General features: G+C 38.6%; 2 pseudogenes; both read right to left on the minus strand.

Annotated features, from left to right (window-relative positions):
* Nucleotides 1–7,967: 7,967 nt before the first annotated feature.
* LOC145163805 (G-type lectin S-receptor-like serine/threonine-protein kinase At2g19130 pseudogene) lies at nucleotides 7,968–8,690 on the minus strand (annotated as a pseudogene).
* A 5,471-nt stretch (nucleotides 8,691–14,161) lies between these two features.
* LOC145163806 (G-type lectin S-receptor-like serine/threonine-protein kinase At2g19130 pseudogene) lies at nucleotides 14,162–16,424 on the minus strand (annotated as a pseudogene).
* Between the last annotated feature and the right edge of the window lie 7,582 nt (nucleotides 16,425–24,006).

The following is a 24,006-nucleotide window of genomic DNA, read 5'->3' on the forward strand; positions in this document are numbered from 1 at the left end:
CAGCACCCAGATATGCTAGGCAGTATGTGTATTGTATGGTATGTGGTATGACGGGGGAACTCACTAAGCTTCATGCTTACAATTGTTAGTTTTATTTTTAGGTACTTCATTTTCAAAGGAAATGAGCCGGATCGATCGCAGTGCATCACACTATGTTTTCCGCACATGAGATCTATGGGATTATACTATGATATTGTTTTATGATGACATGCTTTCATTATTGACGTACTCGTTTTGACATGATATGTTATTATGGATGTTTTCTTATACTATTGGTTTTTTGATAACCTATTTTAAAATGAAATTTTTGTTCTTAAATTTTGGGATGTTACATCACCAAAATGATTACTGAGAGGGCCATGTTTTTCCTTGAGTTTACCACTTCTAAGCAGGATCAGATGACCCAGTACTTGAACATTCTCAAAACGGACATCCATCAATTTGTGTCCGCACAACGCTTTGGTTCATTGGTAGAGTTACAGGAGTCCGCTAGGTGGTCGGAGATTAAGCTAGAGCTCCAGACGAGGGAAATAAGGTAGGCATTGGTGCAATCGCAACCGGCAGCAAAGTGGTTTAAGACTGTTGATTGAAGGACAGGGAATCATAGGGTCGCACTTGTGGGAAGTGCGGCAAGGTTCATGAGGGTGCTTGCCGATTTTCTTTTGGATGCCACAATTATGGCAAGCAGGGCCATGTTACGAGAGATTGCCAACAGCAGGCTCCAGTACCCAGCACCAGGATTTGCTATCACTACGATCAGGTTAACCATATGAAGGCCAACTGTCCCTTGCTTATTGCCAGGCCGACGCAGGCTCTAGCGTCGGCTACTATGAGGGTCACGGATGAGAGCCACGCCAGGGCGGACCCTCCAAAGGCTCGTGGTTGCACTTTCCAGCTTACAGTAGAGGAGGCTAGGGTGGCGCCATATGTCGTTACTAATATCTTTCCATTAATACTTTTGTCAGTTATTTTACGGTATGCTCATGTTTATGTTTCTATTAGGTACCTTCTTAGTGAAATCTCTGTCTGCTCCTATACTTTTTGACTCGGGTGCGAGTCAGTCGTTTGTATTACAGTCTTTTAGTAGGGATTTCAGTATGACTCTTAGCGAGTTGGAGTGTCCGTTGCGGGTTTTTATCGCCAACGAACAAAGGATTTCGGCATTCAGTATGTATCAGGATTTTATATGGGAGATCTTTGGGGTTTCCTATCTGATTGATTTGATCCCTATTCCCATGAGCGATGTGTATGTGATAGTAGGGATGGATTGCATGAGCAGGTTTGGGGCCATGATCGATTGTAAAGGCCAGCGAGTGGTAGTTAGAACCCCAAGTGAGGGAGAACTGATGATATATGGTGAAGGTATCGGGGTTGGTTCAGGGTTTTGTTCAGCAACCAAGGCTCGACAGTATATTCAACATGGGTTTGTGGGTTATTTGGCTTATGTGGTTGATACTTGGGTAGGGGAGCAAACCTCAGTTTATGATGTACCAGTTGTCAAAGAGTTTGCTGATGTATTTCCAGAGGAGTTACTCGGAGTGCCTCCTAAGAGGGAGGTTGAGTTCAAGATTGATCTAGTGCTAGGTTCGGTCCCGATTTCCAAGCCGTTGTACCGCTTAGCACTGCCTGAGATGCAGAAGTTGTCATCTTAGCTTCAGCAGCTGCTAGGCTTGAAGTTCATCAGACCTAATAGTTCACCATGGGGAGCATTGATTTTGTTTGTCAATAAGAAAGATGGTTCACACCGGATGTGCATGGATTACCGGGAGTTGAACAAGTTGACGGTGAAGAACCGTTATCCCCTTTCGTGGACTGATGAACTCTTCGATCAGTTGCAGGGTGCATTTTGGTTCTCCAAGATTGATCTGAGGTCCGAACATCATCAGGTGAGAGTGTGAGAGGAGGAAGTGGGGAAGACCGCGTTCCGGACTCGCTATAGGCATTATGAGTTCGTGATGATGCCATTTGGGCTCACCAATGTGCCTACTGTGTTTATGGATTTAATGAATCGGGTATGTAGGCCGATGCTCGACCGAATTGTTATCATTTTCATTGATGATATCTTGGTGTATTCCAAGACGAAATATCAGTATGAGGAGCACCTTCGAAAGCTTCTGGGAGTTTTGAGGCGGGAACGGCTTTATACCAAGTTCTCGAAGTGTGGTTTTTGGTTATGAGAGGTCCAGTTCCTGGGGCATCTCGTTATTTAGGAGAGGATTTTGGTCGATCCGGCCAAGATCGAGTCAGTGATGCAGTGGGAGGTTCTAAAATCCCACTAGAGATCCAGAGTTTATTGGGTTTGGCAGGTTACTATCGGAGATTTATTCAGGATTTCTCCAATATTGTGGTACCCCTCACTCATTTGACGAGGAAGGGAGTGGATTTCCGATGGGGCCTGGAGCAACAGTCGATGTTTGAGACTCTTCGGTAGAGGTTATGTGAGCCCTCGGTATTGACCCTTCTGGAGGGAGCCAAGAATTTTGTGGTATTTTGCGATGCATCCATCACCGGTTTGGGGAAGGTCCTTATGCAGAGGGGACGAGTGATCGCCTATGCTTCGTGACAGTTGAATCTGCATGAGACACGATATCCTACTCATGATCTAGAGTTGGGGCAGTGGTGTTTTCCCTCACGATCTAGAGACACTATCTGTATGGGGTCCGGTATACTGTCTACACAGATCACAAGAGTCTGAGATATCTTATGGATCAGCTAAACTTAGACATGAGGCAGCACAGGTGGCTGGACATGGTCAAGGATTACAAGTGTAAGATCCTTTACAATCCGGGTAAAGCGAATATGGTAACGTATGCTTTCAGCCGCAAGTCCGCTGGTTCTTCAGCTGGAGAGTTGTGTATAAGGATATCCATTGACTCCCCAGTATTGGATTTGATTAGAGAAGCACAGGAAGAGGTAGTTAAGAAGGAGAACTTGAAATAGGAGAGCATCAAGGGTGAGCTTCACAGATTTGTCAGTGATAGTCAATGATTGTTGACCAGGTGCGGACGGGTATGGCTCTCACTTTCTGGTGGGATTAGGCAGAAAGTCATGGAGGAGGTGCACAAGTCTAGATTTCCAATATACCCTGGAGCCACCAAGATGTATTGGGATCTGAGGCTTAGTTATTGGTGTTCATGCATAAAAAGGGAGATAGCATGGAATGTTGAGAGGTGCTTGACCTGTCGGATGGACAAGACCGAGCACCAGAGGCCTCATGACAAGTTACAGCCATTGGAGGTTCCCATGTAGAAATGGGAACACATTACTATTGATTTCATCACCAAATTGCCTCGAACGGCTAAGGGATCCGATGCGATTTGGGTGATTGTGGACCACCTGAGAAAGAGTGTTCACTTCTTGGTAATTCGAGAGAGCTTTTCGGTTAAGAAATTGGCCGATTTATATGTACGTGAGATTATCGCTTGACATGGTATTCCTGTCTCCATTGTATCGGATCAGGATGTTCGGTTCACATCTCATTTTTGTAGAAGTTCCATGAGGAACTGGGTACGGGGATACATCTTAGCACTTCTTATCATCCACATATCGATGGCCAGAGTGAGTGGACCATTCAGACCCTAGAGGACATGTTGAGGTCCTGTATCATAGACTTCGATAGGAGTTGGGACTCCTAACTTCCCTTAGCTGGGTTTTCATACATCAACAGGTACATTTCCAGTATCGGTGCAACGCCATTCGAGCTCCTCTATGGGAGGAAGTGTCGCACCCCAGTTTGTTAGGGAGATATAGGTCACATAGAATTGGGAAGGATTGAAGTAGTCCTTCAGACGACAAATCTTATCCAACAGAATAGACAGAGATTACAGACCACTCAAAGTTGATAGAAGAGTTGTGGTAACAAGCATCGATTTTAGTTGGAGTTTTAGGTTTGCAACATGGTACTTCTGAAGGTCTCACCCTGGAAGGGTGTGATATGCTTTAGGAAGAGCAGGAAGTTGGGACCCTAGTATATTGGACCTTTTCGGGTGATTTCCAGGGTTGGCAAGGTAGCTTACAGGTTGGATCTACATGAGGAGCTCATTTAGATTCACAACACTTTCCATGTTTCGCAGTTGCGAAAGTGCATCTTAGATGATGAGGCAGTTGTCCCCTTAGACAATATTCAGCTCGATAAGTGCTTGAAATATGTTGATAGGCCGGTAGTGATTCTGGAGAGAAAGATGAAGGTCCTACGCAACTAGGAGATAACTTTAGTAAAGGTTAACTGGCAGCATCGGAGAGGCTCTGAGTGGACCTGGGAGTCGAAGGCTGAGATGCGGGAGCATTATCCTGAGTTTTTCGCGATGGCCAACTTCGATTACAAAGTCTAGTTCACGTGGAGGAGAATTTTAACATACCGATGACGAGGTACTTCTAATTTTAACCCTATAAATTTAATTATATTGCATTTTTATCCCTAAGTTCAAGAAAGAGTGCAAAAAGGAACCTAATGGCATTTTCGTAAATTCATCCTTAGGGGAGTACACCAAGTGTACGCATGTACGCTGAGCATATTAGGGCGCGCCCTAGTATGTTGGGCGTACATATCGTATGTGGGGCGTAGTTGCCAGATTAAGAAACCCTAATTTTTTTAGGGTTTGGCTTGTATATAAACCCCATTATGGCCTCATTTCCCCTCACCTCATCAGCCTCCATCCCTTTGGAACAGTTTTGCAACCCTAATTCACCTTGTGAAGCAATTCTAAGCTTAAGAGTGTGTGTTTTTGTGCTTTGAAGAAGAAGGAAGGAAGTAGAGCTCATCTTGGAGGAGTGAAGCACTTTGGATATGGGATTTTCTACCTTATTTGCAACCATTTGAAGGTATAAAGCTTGCAACTTTATCCCTCTATCATATAGATCTAGATTTGGATGTCTTAATGATGCTTTTTGGTCCCAAAATGTTAGAACTTGAGCATGGCATGTTCTTGATTCATTGAGCTGTATTTTCAGACCTTGGTAGAGGATTTAAGTCATAAAAATGGAGTCCTAATGGCTGGTTTTATCCCATGCATGTTATTGAGAGTCTTAAGTCATTAAGATGTTGCATTTTTATGGATTAAGCACTTATTGAACATGCAAGGTCATAAAGTTGGAAACTTTATTTATGCTAATGACATTTTGACCTTGGATCTGCATTTGGACATATAAAGTCGTTATATTAAGCACTTAATGGGAAAAAGAAGAAGACTGGGGTTATGCCGAGCATACCTAGAAGTACGCCCAGCATACACGGTCAACGGCCCCGATATGGTCAACCGAGGAGTACGCCCAACGTACCTCCAGAGTACGCCCTGTGTACGCTTGCTGAGTTAACTCGGTTGGGTGACTTGGCTAGGTTGACTCGGTTAGGTGGGCTCAGTTGGGTTGACTCAATTGACTTATAGATTTTGACCAGTTAGACCTTGACTTTGACGAAGTTTTTCTAAAGGGTATTTTGGGTATTTTGGATTATGTCTAAGAATTGGTCGTTTTGATGACTAGGTGTCGGTTTGAGCTGAGATTTGGAGTTAGGACCTCATCAGCTAGTGTTTAGTTATGAGGTGAGTTTTCCTCACTGTACCGGGGGTCGAAGGCACCAATGTCGGCCCATTACTTTATGTATCCTGGTTATAGGATACTGATATACTGGTATTTGGCTGAGTAGTAGATCTACATGATTATCTTTATTTGTTGATTATGTGTTAAGTTATCTGTTCGTATGTCAACATATTGTGTTGGGTTGAGGTTGTACTGCTTTGTGTTGTAACCAACAAACCCAGGAGCATTCCAGATAGTTGAGGGTTGTTGGCATGCCAGACTCATACTGAGGGCTCAGGAGCATTCCAGATACAAGCTGATGGCCGGTAGGCATGCCAGACTCGTACTGAGGACACGTGAGCAATCCATACATAAGTTCTGGGCCCGAGGGCAAGCCAAACTTATGTTGTGGGCTCAGGAGCAAGCCAGATATGAGATGTAGGCCCGAGGGCAATCCAGACTCATACTGTGGGCTCAGGGGTAATCCAGACTGTTAGTTGTGGACCCAGCACATGCTGTTTTTTGTCATGTTTATGTGGTGGTATTTTAGGGGAACTCACTAAGCTTTGGCTTACGGTTTTAGTTTATTGTTTCAGGTACTTCGAATGATTGTGGAAAGGCGAAGGCGTGACCGTACGCATCCTATTGTTTATGGGTTTTTATGATTTTGGGATACTCTGATATTGGATAAACATTTTGAAAACAATGGTTTGTAAACATATTATAATTGTGGTTTGGTTTTTAAAAGTTTAAAATTGTTGTGATTTTTGGTAATGTTACAAATTGTGCCAAGTACCAAGAAATGCCAGGGAACCTCATCTCACAATTGTTAAGAATATTTTTCATTATCTCCATGAAACTCTGACACTTGGAATGTGGTATCTATCAAACACACGATTCTTTATTCAAGCATTTTCTGATGCTGATCTTGGAGGTTGTCAATTCGATCGCAAGAGTATTGCCAGAGGATGTCAATTTCTTGACAGGAATCGTGTGTGTTGGCAGTCAAAAAAGCAAACACGTGTATCGATTTCCATAGCAGAGGTTGAATATATTGATGTTGTGGCATGTACTTCTCAAGTGATCTGGATCGAAAGTCAATTATGTGACTATGCGATTAACATGAAGAAAATTCCATTATATTGTGATTCTCAAAGTGCAATTTGCGTATGCCATAATCTAGTTCAACACTCCAAACAAAACATATTGCACTTCGATACCATTTCATCAAAGAATATTTTGAGGATGGCAATATTGAAGTTCATTTTGTTAAAACAACACACCAATTGGCTGATACTTTTACAAAACGAGTTGATGAAAAATAATTTTTGAGAATTTTAAATGGGTTGGGAAGGATTAAAGCTTTTTATGTTCCTAATTCTAACAAATTTTTCTTTGATTTGAATTGTGAAGTTTTAGACTAACAGTCATTAAGACGTTACTATTCACGTTCAACGACTCTACCTGCTTTGTTTTCGACATTGGCTCTGACTCATTCTACAAATGTGGCCAACTAACAAATGGGAATCAAATGATTTATTGATGTAATGACGAATAGAAAGATAAGGTTGGTTTTTAAGCGGTATAATAATCCTATCATTCAAAGTCAAATGGGTATAATAATCCGATAATCCCAAGTCAAACTCCAAATAATATCCAATATGTTAAATAATGATAAGTAAACATTGACAAGTAATAATAACTCAAAACATAACAAGGGAATAATCCTATAAAATAAACATGCAATACAAATACTTCTATTTCCTAATCTCTGTCAATCCTTATAGTCCAAATTCTCAATGATAATCAACCTCCAAGCTTTTGAATAGATAGCACAAAGCATTCTACTCAATAATTTCTCATAAATTTAAACTTTGACTAGTTGAACCGTCATACTAGTCATGAGGGATAGTTAGTACACAAATGCATTCGACAAAAAGGAATATCTTACACCCGTCATTAGGAATATCTCAATCTCACTTTTAGGCTAACCCATGGAATGATTATCTCATACCTGCTTTTAGGAATATCCTTTTAGGCCAACTCATGAAAGGAATGCCGTTTACCTGTTTTGGGAATATCTCATGTCAAAGTTGGGCACCTAGGTCTTTCGGTCTCAATGCCATCATAAGTGATAGCACATAAGGATGCCAAAACATTTTCAAACCAACAAAACTTCTCAATAGAGTAAAAATCCTTCCAAATTATGTTTAATGCTACACACAAGTATTACATATAGTAGACTCATTTCACACAAAGGAATATAATATAGAATCAGAATATCAACGTATGTATAGAGAGATGTACTCTTGATAAACTCACCTTAAAGATATTCCTTACATAACTATCAATGACTCGTTTATTTTTATGAACACACTATGTCTAATGTGAAAAATAACAAAGAAGATAAAGGGAATTACCTTCAAGAAGATAATCTATTCTATGAGGATTCACCACCCGTGGAATTTGCTATGGACTAGTCTGCACCCGCTTGAAGGTGAATCGGTGAAGAACGCGTCATCCCCCATGTCCTCAACAAATAAAGTGACAATTTGGGGTATCGGAGGCATGCTCACATCTGAAACCCCTTCAAGAACTCGTTCCACCAGACTCATGGCAGGCCTACTCTCTTCCTCATATTGGATACACCAACATGCAACTTTGCAAATTTTTGTCACTTCTTCAGCACAAGCTTCCCTGTTTAATCTAGTATCTAGCAGGCTAAGGATATCACCTCCCTCTATTAGAATATTTGCAACCAAACCAGGGAAGAAAGTACTCCTTGAATCTTCGCATTGCTCTGCATTCCGCTTGCCATGAACTAATTCAAAAAGCATCATTCCATAGCTATATACATCTGCTTTGGCTCTGACAGCCACCCCCGATAACCATTCTGGTGCCAGATACCCTATTGACCCCCTTGCGGTTGTCAAAACCCTACTAAAGTCTCGACCAACAAGCTTTGCCAACCCAAAATCAGCAATTTTTGGTTGGAAATCAACATCTAAAAGAATGTTATCTGGCTTTATGTCGCAGTGAATTATATAGTCTAGGCACTTCTCATGAAGATAAACCAATCCCTTTGTAGTTCCAAGTGCAATTTGGTACCTTGTTTTCCAGTTTAGAACTTGTTTTTCATGGAAAAGATGGCTATTTAGAGAACCTTTTTCCATGTAATCTGTTGTAAAATACGACGGATCCAAATTGACTTAAATAATATTAGCTCAATGCGGAATGGGATCAAAAATTATCAAAGCGTAATAATCACAACGTAATACGAATAAAATAAATAGAATAGAGACACAGGAATTTACGTGGAAACCCAAATCGGGAAAAAACCACGGGCGGAGGAAGCCGGGAAACAATTCACTATAATTTGCAGTGTTTACAGGGATTATGAAAGAGATTACAAAATAGAGTGGGAGAGCTAAAATACACGGTGGTGTATAAGTATATATATTTAATGCTTTTCTATATATACTTTGATTTTTGGTTCGTGTGTTTATGATGAAAATGGCTTAGGTTATTTATAGCCAAAGGGAATGTAATATGAAAGGAAAAGAAAAAAGAGTTTTTCGTCCAAAAATTGTTGCGCCTTCTAATTTGACTTGTTTATACTGCGCCTCCATTGTTGACCCAAAAAGCATGCGCCTAATATTTACCAAACAAGTTGCCAATCCATATTACCGTCCATTCTCATTTTCAAACATTTCATACTTATATTACTATTCATAGTCAAACCATGAATAGTAAATGATAAGTTACAGAAATAACCCTTGAACTATTTGCCACTTGCTAATTTTGGAGGCAACATTTTCCACAATCTCCACCTTGACATCAAAATTAAGCAACTCATGCTTTACGATTAGTCAAAACCTATATCTCTTCAAACTCTAAAACTTCCATAAGAACCTGCAAAATTATATAGAGAAAAATTGTTTCCGAAAAATAAATAATACTTCTTCCACCACGAGCCTTCAGGCTCAACTGCGATCAGAAACACCCACCATGTCCAAACATAATTTGAACTTGGCTATAGGAAGACTTTTAGTGAACATATCAGCGAGATTATAATCTGTATGAATCTTGTCCACAACACAATCACCTTTTTCAATGATATCCCGCACAAAATGATAACGAATATCAATATGCTTTGTTCGGTCATGAAACATTTGATCTTTACTCAAGAAGATAGCACTCTGGTTGTCACAGAAAACTGTGGTCACCTTTATTCTATCATCGAGTTCTCCAAATAACCCCTTCAACCAGATATCTTCCATAACTGCTTCTGTAATCGCCATGTACACTGCCTCGGTAGAAGACAGGGCAACTGTAGACTGTAACTGGGCTTTCCAACTAACAGCACAACCATTTAGAGTAAACACATACCCTGTAATTGATCTTTGTTTATCCAAATATTTGCCATAATCTGAATCAACATATCTGAACACCCCAGTGTTAGATTTACCAAAACGTAAACATATAGAAGACGTACCGCGTAAATAACGAAAAATCCACTGTACTGCTTTCCAGTGTTCTTTCCCCGGGTTCGCCATGTATCTACTAACCATGCTAACAGCATAAGCCAAATCAGGGCGTGTGCAGATCATAGCATACATCAAAGATCCAACAGCACTAGAGTATGGAACACGTGCCATGTAAGCCATATCAGTCTCATTAGTAGGACTCAAAGCGGATGATAGCTTGAAATGAGCTGCAAAAGGTGTGTTGACATACTTTGCTTCGTGCATACTGAAGCGTCTTAGGACTTTCTCAATATAACTTTTCTGAGAAAGATGCAAGATCCTAGACTTCCTGTCACGAATAATTTCCATACCTAAAATCTTTTTGGCAGCTCCTAAGTCCTTCATTTCAAATTCAGCTTTCAACTGGTCTTTTAACTTCTGAATCTCCTTCATATCTTTTGCTGCAATCAACATGTCATCCACGTACAAGAGTAAGTAGATCTTTGAACCATTGTCACCTTTCTTGAAATAAACGCAGCTATCATAGGTGCACCTGCTGAATTTGTGACTGGTCATGAAAGAATCGAACCTCTTGTACCATTGTCTAGGAGACTGCTTGAGGCCATAAAGAGATTTGTTCAATTTGCATACGTAGTTCTCCTTTCTAGGAAGTGCAAAACCTTCAGGTTGTTGCATAAAAATCTCTTCCTCAAGCTCACCATTTAGGAAAGCTGTAGTGACATCAAGTTGTTCTAACTCAAAATCATTAGAAGCAACCAACCCCAACAATACACGAATGGAAGTATGTTTGACAACTGGGGAATAAATGTCAGTGTAATCAATACCAGGAATCTGACTGTAGCCTTTAGCTACTAACCGAGCTTTGTATCTTGGTTTATCATTTGGGTTGACAGGTTCCTTGAGCTTGTAGACCCACTTGCATTTAACTGGTCTCTTCCCTTTCGGAATAGGAACTAAATTCCAAGTACTGTTTCGCTGCAAGGATTCCATCTCATTTTGCATAGCGAGCATCCAATCATTTGAGTCTTCAGATTTGATAGCCTCGTCATAATTCGCAGGCTCCGTTGAGGACTCAATATTATCAGCAACAATAAAAGCATAGGCAACCAAATCAGATTCAGCATACCTCTTCGGAGGAATAATCTGTCTTCTCGGTCTATCTCTTGCAATGCTTGGAGTAGTAGCTTGTGGTTGTGAAGGTGTTGAATCTTCACCAACAACATGCTCATCCGATGAAGAAGAATCTTGATGCTGATTTGTACTCTGATTAGTGCTAGGTGAAGTAGGAAGCTCCACCTCCATTTGAGCATTCTCTTTATTTGCTTCGGATGATACATCTGATGCATCTGTTCTTTTAGAAGAGTCAGCAACTGGTTGAATCATAGCAGACTCATCAAAAATAACATCTCTTGAGATGATAATTTTCTTCAAATCAAAGCTCCATAACTTGTAACCCTTTACACCTTGATTGTACCCAAGAAAAACGCATTTGATTTCTCTTGGTTCTAGCTTCCCATTGTCAACTCGTGCATACGCTGGACATCCGAATGGTTTTAAATCTGAATAATTTGCAGGTTTACCGAACCATAACTCAAACGGAGTTTTCTTATCGATTGCTCGTGACGATGATCGGTTGATAACATAGCAAGAAGTCGAAGCAGCCTCCGCCCAAAAAGACTTTGGCAATTTGGAATTAGAAAGCATACACCGGACCTTCTCCATAATGGTGCGATTCATCCTTTCAGCTACACCATTTTGTTGAGGTGAATGGACTACTGTGTGATGTCGAGTACTGCCTTCCTTTTGACAATAGACATTAAACTCTTCTGAGCAAAACTCAAGTCCATTATCCGTACGAAGATACTTTACCACCAGACCTGATTGCTTTTCAACCTGAACTTTCCAATTTCTGAAGGTAGAGAAAACGTCTCCTTTATTTTTTAAGAAGAAAGACCACACCTTCCTGGAAAAATCATCAATAATAGTGAGCATATAAATAGCTCCACCTTTTGAAGCAACTCGAGCCGGTCCCCACAAATCCGAGTGAACATAATCAAGTGGTCCTTTCGTTGTATGGATACCACTTGCAAACCTTACTCGTTTTGCCTTGCCATATACACAGTCTTCACAGAAATCCAAATCAACAATCTTTTGTTGACCAAGTAAACCTCTTCGACTCAATTCTGACATGCCTTGAAAACTCATATGGCCGAGTCGAAGGTGCCAAAGACGGGACTGATCTGGATCAGAAAGAGACTTTGAAACAACAGCAGCATCACTCGAAATTGTTTGCCCGTCAAGAAAGTAAAGATCTGAGGTTTTTCGTTTGGCTCTCAGTTTGTCGGAACCGTCTTTGAATACCCTGAGAGCTCCACCTTTACCAGCAAACTCGTATCCCTTTTTGTCAAAGGAACTGAGAGATAACAAGTTTCTTCTGAGGTCAGGAACATATCTAACATCCCCCATGGTTCGAATAACTCCGTCAAACATACGGATCCTGACTGAACCATGTCCAAGAACTGGACATGTAGTATTGTTACCCATCAACACATAGCCATGGTTAACCTTTTCAAATGTGTAAAACCAACTTTTGTTGTGACACATATGAAAAGTACAACCAGAGTCGAGTATCCAATCACCAGTGGAATCCAGTTTATCTGAATAAACTGTCAAAAGTTCTCCAATACCTTCGACCTCAGCTAGATCGGCTTCACCCGAAGTGCTAGCTTGTTTACCATTTGCTGCCGTCTTCTCTTTTTCTTTGTTCTTCAACTTGAAGCATTCTTCAAGCACATGTCCCTTCTTATGACAATAGTTGCAAAACTTTCGTTTGCCTTTTGACTTGGATCTGGTTCTGTTGGAAGATTGAGAAGTTCTACTTCTCTATGTTGTTCTTCCTCTGGCATTCAAACCTTCGGCTTTAGCATCACTTGAACCACCACCAGTAATATGCTTCATCTTCTCTTTTCAATCCAAAGCTGTATAGACTTCATCTAAAAATAGAGTGTCACGGCTATAGATAATAGTATCACGAAAATGGCTATAGGATTCTGGCAACGACGATAGTAAGAATAGAGCCAAGTCTTCATCTTCATACTGAACATCCATATTCTCTAAGTTATTTGCTAACTCTTTAAATGTGGATATATGTTCAGTTAAAGAGCCTCCTTCAATCATCTTGAGATTGAACAACCGTTGCTTCAAATGCAACTTGTTTGGTAAGCTCTTGGTCATCAACAGTTGTTCCAACTTTAGCCATAAAGAAGCCGCTGATGTTTATTTTAGAACATCTTGCAAAACATCGTTTGACAAGTGCAAACGAATTTGGGATAAAGCCTTTAGATCTTTCATCTCCTTTTCTTCTTCGGTCCATGTATCGGGCATCTTATTGAAACCCAATAGCGCCTTGTGTAAATCCATCTGAATGAGAATGTCTCTCATCTTTACTTGCCACAACGGAAATCGGGTGTTACGATCCACTAGTGGAATATCGTATTTTACCGAAGACATGATTAATTACTTGATAAAATGATCCCAACGAGCTAATATCACAACCTCGATGTTCTGATACCAATTGTTGTAAAATACGACGGATCCAAATTGACTTAAATAATATTAGCTCAATGCGGAATGAGATCAAAAATTATCAAAGCGTAATAATCACAACGTAATACGAATAAAATAAATAGAATAGAGACACAGGAATTTACGTGGAAACCCAAATCGGGAAAAAACCACGGACGGAGGAAGCCGAGAAACAATTCACTATAATTTGCAGTGTTTACAGGGATTATGAAAGAGATTACAAAATAGAGTGGGAGAGCTAAAATACACGGTGGTGTATAAGTATATATATTTAATGTTTTTCTATATATACTTTGATTTTTGGTTCGTGTGTTTATGATGAAAATGGCTTAGGCTATTTATAGCCAAAGGGAATGTAATATGAAAGGAAAAGAAAAAAGAGTTTTTCGTCCAAAAATTGATGCGCCTTCTAATTTGACTTGTTTATATTGCGCCTCCATTGTTGACCCAAAAAGCATGCGCCTAATATTTACCAAACAAGTTGCCAATCCATATTACCGTCCATTCTCATTTTCAAACATTTCATACTTATATTACTATTCATAGTCAAACTATGAATAGTAAATGATAAGTTACAGAAATAACCCTTGAATTATTTGCCACTTGTTAATTTTGGAGGCAACATTTTCCACATAATCATACACCAATAACTTGTTGTTACCTTCTGCACAAAACCCACGAAGGCGTACAAGATGAACATGTTGGATTATACCCATTGTGCTAACTTCACTCCTGAATTGCTTTTCTCCTTGGCTAATGCTTTCAAGCTTTTTCACTGCCACAATGGACGAATTATGAAGTACCCCCTTAAAAATGGAGCCAAAACCACCACCTCCTAACTTTTCCGAGAAATTTTTGGTGGCTATTTTTAAATCTTTATAGGAGAACGCCACCAATGATCCCTCCATTATTGTCTTGCCAACCAATATCCTTTTTCTTCTATAGATTAAAAGAAAAATTAGTCCTAAGACAAAAGCACCACCTACAACCGACCCAACAACCACCCCCACCGTATCAAAATTACTCTTTTTACGATGTGGAATATCTTTTGAAGCAACTTTAACATAGATTGTGTTCCCACTAGCATTGTCTTCTGATAGGTTCAAGAGATCTCCATCCCAAACTGAACATTGATTATCGACATAAGAGTAAGCATTACAGGAACAATCGATTAAACAAGTTGTACGGCATATTCCAGCAGTCCCAACTGCTACAGAATTATTTGGAGGCAGGCTCCTGACTGTAGCCATTAGAAAATCAGACTTTTCCACGTTTCCCCCACATCGCAAATCGGTTTTTCTGACACACCCACCAGAGAAATCACTCTGGTTCCAATCATTCTCAGATCTAGGCTTGAAGCCAATGAAGCAACTACAGAAATGGAGTTCATTCTGCCAGCAAGTACCAAAAGCCCCACGCAAAGCATAGACCCCACACTGCATTCTTGGTTGAGACCAAAGTGTATTCCACCCTTTGGTAGTTTCCAACCATGATTGCTGCTGAAGTTGACCAGAAACATCCATTACAAATCTAGCTATCATGGTGGGAGAATAAGTGATGTAACTCCCATTCTCATTTCTATAGTAACTGAAATTATAAATGGAATTTAGCCTGATCAATTCAGGTGTGAAGTTATAAACTTGGTCCTTCCAAGGCCCAGTTGTCCAATATTCTTGGGAGCCATTCCACTTGCTCACATAATTTATACTAGACGGGTCGAACTCCAAAGAAAAGAGCCCTACAGCAGGATTTTCATTGCTTCTCCATGACGTTAGAAGCTGGCTCTTTTTCACTCTATTGTCATAACCAAATTTAGCACCAGGCAACCAAGTATGCGTTGGGTGATCAAAACTTTGCCAAATAGGTTCAACTGAATTTGAGCTGTCACTCAAAACTAAGTTACCATCATCATGAAGAACAGCTATTGCAGACTTTAAAGAAGTGGTGGTGGTGGAGACGTTTGTGTACCAAATCTGGGACTTGGACTCATTCAAGAGTACTGTGGAAGTTTCCTTCAAACTTCAACATTAGATGATTTCTAGAATACCATTCTATACATGTGGTTTTAATTTGTCAAGAATGGGTGGTAGCATGTTTGTCAAGAATGGATGGTAGCATGTTTGTCAAGCTTGGATGGTAATAGACAATTGAATTCATACATTCATTTGCCTATAAAAGGAAATGAAACCAAGCTTATTAAAAACACCACACCTCAAATTACATCTTCATTTTTCTCTCATATTCATACAAATATATATTTGATATATTTGTTTTTTCTTTCCTCTATCTCTGTAAACACTGGATATTATAGTAAATTGGTTCTCGGCTTCCTCCGCCCGTGGTTTTTCCCGATTTGGGTTTCCACGTAAATATCGCATGTTTTTTTTCTTTTTATCGTTCGATTTATTCTTGGTTGATTATTCAAATAGTTTTATATTCCGTTGAATCGCTATCGTGATATTTGGGTTTTATACTTCGATCTTGAAGTTATCGATTATTTATTGTAGTCGATTTGTCTACAAGCACCAAATTACCATCAACGATTTTTAATTCTGAACTGAATCTATCAGAGATGGGTGTTTCTCTGTTTGCTACCCAAACTATGGTAGAAGGATTGGAATAGAGCTTCTTATACCAGATGCCTATGTAATACTTGGAAGAGTTGCCTGCTTTGAAGAAACCCAGCTCGAATTGTTCACCTTTGGATATGATTGTATAGTCTCCAGACAGAGACTGGTTTGCTGATATGGTAGTGGCTCCAGATGAGATAGTTATGGTCAGAGACAAATACAGGACCAGAAACCTTACTAAACTTTTTCTTTCTGTGAAGCACATGACTTGTACAAAATTTAGACAGTGAGATAGATAAAGCGAGAAAGAATGATAACATGTATTATAACATAAGCAGAAACATATCACCAGTATTGGGTTCTATACTACTGACATTTAAGCCCTGAGGTGAAGTTCTTAGAGGTCAAACATGAAAGTTATTGATAGATTATTGAAACTTTCCGATAACTTCAACAAAATTCGCACATTGACAGTGGAATGATTCATCAAATCATCAATCACCTATATTCCACATGTTTGACAAATGACATACATTCCTTACCACAAATAGATGTAAATACGAAGCCAAAATTTCTGTGTGGTGGGACTTGGCATCCTTGCTTTCCATATCAGGTCCAAGCAAATTACTCCATTGATAATGACGCATATAATTGCCCAAGATCTTTATGTCAAAATATAATTATGAATAACAATCTTCCATCTTACTTTAAATTTTCTATATTTCCATATCCACGCTGCATATGTAAAGTACAAATTTATAGTTACTAACCTTTTTTAGCTACAATTAAACCTTGTTAACAAACTGTCCCTAGTTTTTAGAAGGCACCAATGATGCTATTTGATAGGGGCCGGGGGTGTGCAGGTGGTGCGGTGGCACGGCCCTCCAATTGTAAGGGTCGTGTGATCAAATCTTTCCCTTAATACTACTTTATTAAAAAGTTAGAAGACAAATAATAATACATTAATGACAATACAGTTGCATGCTTGTTAGGTTTGTTACATATATTATTAATAATAATTGGAATTTATATACCAATAAAAAGACATTAAATGCCCATGTCACTTATATGAAAATCCCAACTCAAATTTTAAAATTACATTTGGGCTTTAGGGTCAAATGAATTATACATCAATGAAAAAGAATACTAGCATTACAGTTTCAGTATTTCGCAGTCATTGTTTCAAATTTGTGACAACAAGAGTCGAGATAAATCACAATCACATAAACTCCTGCAATTTACGTTCAATTGTTCAAGGTCGATTGGCAATTACAATAGAAATCATTCGAAAGGTGAGCGTATGTAATTGAACAAATAATACAAACAAGTAAGTAAATTTTTAAATTTGATTGATATAATATGTATATGTTAAGTTATTAACATTGATTTTTTTTTATAAAAAAGATGTCTCGAACTAAAAATTTTAAATCCGGTTGTTCTATACATAAAAAGAAAACAGAAAGAAGAAATTATTTATAATTAAATATAAGCTATCTATCGATTTATTATCAAACAAGTGCCAAAATGTCATTGTAGAGAATAATAAGTTCAATGGGAACAAAATGCATTTGAAGATAAGCTATGAAGTTGTAGATAATAATCAGTTTAATTGTTAACTTCAACATCATGTGAAATAAAAGCATTCAATAAATTAAACATGTAGTACAACTACATGTATCTTTTACTCTTCAACTTTATCTCTATCTTGTAGGGTTGGGAATCAGTTCGGTTTATAGGTTCTTTAGTTTCCTCGAATCGGTTTCCTCGGTTTGAATTTTTTTTGTTACAATTCGAAAACCGAACCAAATCGAATTCAAATTCTCTATAACAAACCGAAAACCGAATTCTGATTCAATTTGGTTCGGTTTGAAAACCGAGAAAACCAAATATTAACTTTTAAAAAAAATTAATGTTGCAATTTTCCAAACAGAAATTAGAATTGTTTAAAATAAAAACCTAAAGTTGCAAACTTAAAGATCTAAAGTTTCATACGAACAGATTCAAGGTTTAATACATAAAATGATAAAATGGTACTAGTACTAGTGTTAGGAACCGGACCAGGTACACGCAGCGGAAACACACTATCACACACACACAAACTCACGAAAATAAAGCAAGAAGAACACAAGGATTTTACGTGGTTCGGATTCGGTGCAAATCCTACGTCCACGGGCTGCAACTAGAGAATTTTATTAAAACTCACAAGATTACAATTGGCTTGACACTCTACACTTGATGTTCTCTCAAGTTTTTGCACACCAAATATGCAAAACATACATGCATATATATAGGTGAATGTTTGCCATGTGAAAACAGAAAGAGTTGTAACCAATTTAAAGTCTACCAACTTCAAGTTTGAACATGTTGAATGCACCACTTATTTTCCAACTTTCAGTTTGAATTTGATTCTTTTATTTCACATGCATAGCCACATGTTTTCAACCTTTCATATTTTACCTAACAATCTCCCACTTGAAAGTTTGAACAATATGGTCCGTCTCTGTCATCCAACTCCAGTAATCTTAAAACAACCAACTCTTCCAAGCCTCCAGTTCCTAAGAACAAGCTAAACTTAGTCCCATTTCTCTAATTGCAGCCGCCCCTCATCTTCAAGTACTAGAAGGGCCAGTTGAAGCTCCCACTAGCTCCAACTCAGTCGTGGCCAATCCCACCACCGACTCATCCTCTGTCTCAAACGGTTTGGACACTCCATCAGATCCAGAGATACACCGAGGACCACTAACACTCTCCAAACTTTGCAAACTTCCAACAAGAGAGAATTTTCCAGTCTTAGTCTTCAAAACCCAACGGCTCTTTGTAACTGTACCCGGAACACACCCCGTGCTCCCACTGTCACAGAATCCCCTGAATGGTTTAGAATTTCCGACTCGTTCAGCTAACATCCCCTTGGCTCCAGAATTCATGTTTGCAAAATGAACTCTTTTAGCAGTAGATTTAGCGAACCAGATTTTGTTTTGCTTAATCGGGATGGTCATACTTCCCTCAGCAGGTACCTCAACCATATACAATGACCCACGCTTCATACCTTGAGCAATCATCGAATTACCATTGACCACCATCCATTTACCACTACCAAACCTTACTTCCAGTCCTTGTTTATCCAGCTGACCAACAGAAATCAATTTTTTCTTCAGCTCCGGAATAACCCTGACATTCTTCAGGCTCCATGTAGTTCCCAATGAAGTAACTAGATCAATATCTCCTATGCCCGTTACTTGAAGCATCTCGTCATTTGCTAACCGTACCTTTCCAAAATCTCCTTTTTTTAGATTCATCATCGTTTCCCCGTTGTCCATGGCGTGAAACGAAGCCCCTGAATCCATGACCCAAGAGTCCACAGAACTTTCCATATTGAGTATCAATGCATCATCCTCAGACACACTCTCAGCACCAGCAATGTTTAATTCTTTCTTTGGACATTGACTTTTAACATGTCCCACCTCTTGGCAGTTCCAGCATTTCACATTCTTCAAAGTTCTAGAAGAACTTTTTCCCCGACTTCCACTGCTCCTGCTATTCCCTCTACCTCTTCCGACATTTAATAAATCAGAAGAAGAAGATCCACCTTGATTCTTGCGTCTGATATCTTCGCCAAGAACCAAATCTCTAACCCCTTCAAAAGTCATACCACTGGTCCCCACGGAACTCGTAACAGCAGTAACTGTTCCGGACCAGCTATCAGGTAGAGAAGCTAGTAGCAGTGATGCTTGAGTCTCGTTATCAAATTTAATTCCCACAGATGATAATCTGGACAGAATTGAATTTAGATTGTTAATGTGAACCGTAACTGAGCCTTCCTCATTCATCCTTGTAGTGAACAACTCCTTCATCAAGAACACCTTGTTAGCCGCCGATGGTTTCTCATACATATTTGATAGAGCCTCCATCATACCACGCGCCGTGGTTTTATTCATGATGTTGAAAGCAACGCTCTTCGTCAATGACAATGTAATAACCGCCTTGGCTTTCTTGTCCTTTGAGTTCCACGCATCTTCAAAAGCTTTTTCCATTTTCTCCGGTTTGTCTCCGAGTACCATGTCCAAGTCTTTCTGACATAGCAATGCTTCTAATTGCATTTTCCACCAGCTAAAATCAGAACCGTTGAACTTTTCGATTACAACCTTGTCTTCAGCCATTACGACAAACAAGATACAAATCAGGTACACTCGTGCGTGATAAAAAAAATGATTGTACCCTCCAAACCTCGCTAATCTGGCTCTGATACCAGTTGTTAGGAACCGGACCGGGTACACGCAGCGGAAACACACTATCACACACACACAAACTCACGAAAATAAAGCAAGAAGAACACAAGGATTTTACGTGGTTCGGATTCAGTGCAAATCCTACGTCCACGGGCTGCAACTAGAGAATTTTATTAAAACTCACAAGATTACAATTGGCTTGACACTCTACACTTGATGTTCTCTCAAGTTTTTGCACACCAAATATGCAAAACATACATGCATATATATAGGTGAATGTTTGTCATGTGAAAACAGAAAGAGTTGTAACCAATTTAAAGTCTACCAACTTCAAGTTTGAACATGTTGAATGCACCACTTATTTTCCAACTTTCAGTTTGAATTTGATTCTTTTATTTCACATGCATAGCCACATGTTTTCAACCTTTCATATTTTACCTAACAACTAGCTATAATGATTTTTACTTTATAACTAATATTTTTATTTAATATATAAAATATTGATAATCCTAAAACGAAATGACATATGCGCAATAAGAATTAGGATCATGAATCAAACAATGAAATATATAATTTATTTTTTAAGTAATTACTTTATGAAATTCAGTTTTTTCGATTCGGTTTGGTTTAAACTTCATGAGACCAAAACTCAACCCAAAAACCAAATTCATAATTCGGTTTGATCTCGGACCAAACCAAAAACCGAATTTAAATATGGTTTGGTATGAAATCGATTTCGGTTCGATATGATTTTCAGATTTTTCGGTTCCGGATCAAATAATTCTCACCCCTACGATCTTGTTCTATACTAATTAAATTTCCTGAGAAAACAAACCACATACGCGTATAATTTATAATTATAGCATACTTAGAAATACTTTAATTATTCACATAATTTCGTAATAATATCTGATTCGTTTTCATATACAACCACTAACTGGGCTTAATTATTAAATCAATTCCCATTATCTTATACCTTGATTCACTAATAAAAACATGCAAATATCTTTTTAAATTAAACTTAACGGCAAAGTCAAAAGGGGTTAGTCAAAAACTCAAAATCACCAAAGTTGATGGAAATAGAAACAATTGTGAAATTTTTGAAACTTTGACTAAAACTGTGACCTTGTACCAACTACAGGGACCATTTCTGGAATTTACTATATTTAAAAGGAAGCACGAGTAAGTTTTGCTACTTTGACTTCAATTTTCAAAGTAAACTTTGGAGGAAAATGAAAGCTACACAGTACAAACAAATGATAGGTCGTTATTGTGCACCATTCATTTTTAGTAAGTCAATTCACACTTTCAGTACCAACGAACCCACTTATTATTTGAAAGGTTAACAGATCATCTCATCTATTGTCGTATTTTCACTATAACGATAATCCATTTGAAACAGAAAGTCAAAGACTCATTTATTTTATGAAAATTACTCAAAAAGATAATATATTTTTCGTTTTTTACACATTTATTTATTCGCTAAATTTTTTTTGTCCACATTTACCTATTAAACTTGTTTTTTTGTCCATCTCTTAAACTCATGCCCAGTTGCTATGGGTTTAACCTGTTTTCGATGTTCTTTGCAGCTCCAACAAGATTCTGGTCATCTTCTCCGGCGAGTCTCCAAAGAACATGGTTTTTCCTGCGAGACTCCGGTCATCATGGATATATATACGAGAAGAACCTTTGCAGCAGCCACTAAACCACCACCGGTTTCACCGAGATTACCGGAACCACCATCACCTCCGACCACCCATTTTTCTGCCACCATCAAGTCTTGTTTCAACCTCCTTCCACCATCGCAATCTGCAGCAATAACCGGCAACACAACCCTTATTACATCATCTGACCTTCCACCACTGCTGTTACACCACCAAGAAACCATTTTTTACCTGTACCAAGAAGCAATTGCTGGAAAAACGGAGTTATCAGAAAATGAGTCATCGTCGGAAAAAACATTGTTGGTCGGAAGCTCGACGGACAAGATGACAAAAGTCTAGCCAGCAATGCAAAGAACACCGGAAACCAGCTAAACCCACACAAACCGGTCATAAAGGTAAGATATAGACAAAAAAAAAGTTTAATGGACAAATGCGCAAAAAAAATCAGTGATTTAATGTGCACAAAACGAAAAATATCTTACCTACTACTAGAAACCTAAGTTTCAGCTGTGGATTTAGCGATGGATTTATTCGCTAGCAAATTTTAGGCTTATAGTGAGGGATTACGACAGATATACGATGGTATAAACAATTACTTTATTTATTCAACATATAGCATATTACCGAGGATTTAGCGAGGGATCAGTTGCGGACCTTGCAAGTGTTTATCGATGCACCCCGATACCTCGTTAATCAGTAAAAAATGAAGGCATTTAGCGAGGGTTCAATGAGGGATAAACAAACTGTCGATTTTTCCATGTGGTTCGTGTTTAGTGAGAGAACGCTGATGGAAACAATATTTTGGGTACGCACTTTTTGTTTTTTCTACCGTCGATCGCTAAAATTGGCGCAACCCAATTCAAGTTTCACGAAGTTGGTGTAAGTTTCCTTAATTCCTTCCCACCTAAATCTGCTTTATCACTCTGGAGTAAGTTCCCTTCGCTCTGTTAACCTAATCGCATGCTCTCCATTCAAACAGATGACAAAACCACTCACCATTGTAGCTTTTAATTCCAGCAACCTCCACATTTTTAAAATCTTAAAGAAGTCTTCGTTAACTTCCGATTCAGGTAAATCTCTTGACTTTATTTTCTTTAGTCATATATTAGGTTAGGTTTAGTTCAGTTGCACAATATATTACGTTAGGGTTTAATTTCCCCATTCTTTTTCTTTTTCAATCATCATTCCTCTTATGAATACTAAAAAAATACCCTTTAATGACACACATTGCGTGTCATAAAACCAACAGACGACACGCAAATGCGTGTCAAGGAAGACCCTGTCATAAAGAAAATAACACGCATTTGCGTGTCGTAACCTTACGACGCACATAGATGACATGCAATGTGTATCAAGGAAGCCCATGTAATAAAGGAAGACGACAAGCAATTTGTGTGTCGTAACCTTATGACGTGAATTTACGAGACGCGTTGTGTGTCGTAATTTTAAATGTTTTAAAAAAATGTATTTTAAATTTTTTTAGATTTATGAATTTTCAAATTAAATGACAATTAATATCTCATAACACAACATAAAATACATTATATAACAAAAAAAATCTATTTCATGCAATAAATGTACCAACATTCATTCATCTAATCTACTTTGTGTTTTATACAAAAAATATATTTTATACAATAAATGTACCATCTAAAGAAACCATTTCCTTATTTCCTCATTGCAACCTAGAACGAGCATAAGATAATAAACTGCCCTTGTGTATCTAATCTTTAAATAACCGAAGCTTTCTTGACATCTCAGCACCTCGTTTTACCTAACGATAATGGCAGAATAGATACAAAGGAAAACAAATATAAATATAACCTGATTAATGAATGATTTGAGCACGACATAGAATGGGAAATAGCAATTGCTTCTCTCACATGGTTGACATACATACAAACCAATGTGTTAAACGGCCATTATGTATTCAAGGGTAAAATAGTAAAAACCAACT

The sequence above is a fragment of the Lactuca virosa genome, chromosome 3, assembly GCF_052849685.1.
Source record: "Lactuca virosa cultivar CGN04683 chromosome 3, Lactuca_virosa_CGN04683_v6, whole genome shotgun sequence".
Taxonomy (NCBI): domain Eukaryota; kingdom Viridiplantae; phylum Streptophyta; class Magnoliopsida; order Asterales; family Asteraceae; genus Lactuca; species Lactuca virosa.